The sequence below is a fragment of the Cynara cardunculus genome (assembly GCF_001531365.2).
Source record: "Cynara cardunculus var. scolymus isolate 2C chromosome LG 9, CcrdV1, whole genome shotgun sequence".
In the NCBI taxonomy this organism is placed as follows: Eukaryota; Viridiplantae; Streptophyta; class Magnoliopsida; order Asterales; family Asteraceae; genus Cynara; species Cynara cardunculus.
The window spans coordinates 16,427,281-16,429,699 of record NC_037536.1 but is presented as its reverse complement, the minus strand read 5'-3'; positions in this window follow the sequence as shown (position 1 = coordinate 16,429,699).

Here is a 2,419-nt window from a genome sequence, read left to right as displayed (position 1 = left end):
TTTTACGGTTTTTACAAATTGAAGTGGTTTTCATTTGATCGCTCCTATATATATATATATATATATATATATATATATATATATATAATATAAGTATGGCTAGTAATCTCGTTTATTGTCGAGCATGAAAAGTGTGACCGGTTTCTATTATCTATACTATATTATAAAATCTTTGATAAAAGCTCTTAAAAACTATTTTTTATGTATAAAATATTGTTTATTAATGCACATTACTTACAATTCAAGATTACAATTAAATTGTGCGTAAAAACATCTTATTAAAACTTCATTTTGAATCTATTAACTAACAACAGATAAACATAATCAAATAAGAATAAACATTTAATTTTAAATAAAAAAAATTAAAATATAATTAATATAATTATTGAGTCATAAGAACATACTTAATTATTGTTTTTATAGAAACTTATATTATTAAAACAAAAAATAAATTACTTCGTTATTAAGTCTAAATAAAATTATAAAAAAAATTTGAATTAAAGAATTTATAAAAAACAAGAACTCTTAAATAGTTAATTTGATACTAATAAGTAATTAATATCTATATATTTTTTTTCCAAACTTTTAAAATATATCTTCAACTTTATATTTTATTCAAAAATAAAAACGTTATCGCTTTTTCAAAACCATATAAAACCATCTTATAACATCGACAAAGACAAAAAATAAAATAAAATATTAAAATCGAAATGTATCTCGCTCCATTGCGCAAGTACCCTTCTAGTTTCTATATAACACAAACACATTTTATCAAATAAGAACCGTCACACAATTAAAACAGAGTTTTAAAATTATTATTTTTAGTCCCATATTGAATATTTAATCCAAGACTATTTTTTACAATAATAATTTGTATGTTTTTTCTTTTTCTAATATGAATGTAAACTTTTTAATATCATTATCTGCTTGAACAATATATAGAAAACATATATATGCATATATATATATATATATATATACACACACACACACACGACATTCCATTAGATTCTGTTTCAAAAGTCTTTGTCCACCAGACATGTAGGAACGCCATATTTTTGTCATTTAGAGGCTGGCTCCATCATATATTTCATAGGAACGTCATCATACTTATATTTACCAGCATTGACACCAAATAAAATACTTTATCGGCAAAAAAAGGGTTTATAGCCATAAACCCTCAAGTCGTTCCGCCCTAAGAGCATCATTAGGGAAAGACGAACATATTTTTTTTGTTCATCCAGCTGCTACTTCATTATCTGCTCTTTTATTTAAACAGTTAATAAACATATATTAATATTTTTTATTATAATTAAACCCATAGTTTAAAATGATAAAGATCCATTTAGGTCATCAAACAAAAAACCCATTAACATCGTCGTTTAGTGTCTAATTTGCATCATTCTGTTAAAAGAGAACGACAAGAAAAACAAGTGAGGCAGTCGGATCGAGTTACAAGAGTAAATACATGAAAGCTTCACAAACAAATGCACAATTAGGAGGATCATGTTAACACGTTTCTTAACTGATTTCAAACACGTTTGGATTTTCTTGAATATCATGTGATGATACGACGTGTATTTTTTGATGGGATTGACTTTTTTTCGTCATCGTTTTTCATGGTTGTTAGAAAAAATTCCAAAATATGTGAATAACATGCCTCAGTTGTTGAATGGTTAACACGTTAGTTTGAAAATTCAACCTAATGCATGGTTGCTAAGAGATCTTCAATCCCATTTACTCCTAACGGGCTATGACATTAGTTGCATCTTCGGACATTACATATATATAGGGTTGGGTTCATGCGAGATCAAAGGTTTTTCGGACATTATAAGTTAATGGTTTTAAAGTTGCACGGTGACAATTTTGTGATTATGAATGTTCAGATTGTAGATCTAATTCAAGGGTTGAGAACTGGTCTTACGGGTCTCACAACAAACCCTTGGTCTCACATGATCCCAAGTATATATATATATATATATATATATATATATAGAGAGAGAGAGAGAGAGAGAGAGAAGAGCACCAAATGAAAACCACTCCAATTTGTAGAAACCGTAAAAACTACTTTCATCCGTCGTTAATCTTATAAATTTTTTTCATGAAATTGTTAATCTTGTCAAATTGTTTCATATAATACTTTTTTTGATGAAGTTGTTTCATGTGGTTATGAAATTGTTTCATATGCTACTTAATGAAATTTTAATGAAACTGTTTCATGTATTTCTCTAAAATTAAATTAATGAAGATGATAATATCAATGATTAACACCCTCCACAATAAAAATGGTTAATCAACCTCTCATAATTACAAAAAAATGAATAAAATAAAAAATTATGATTGATTGAATGAGGTTTTCACGGTTTTTACAAATTGAGTAGTTTTTATTTGAACACACCCCTATATATATATATATATA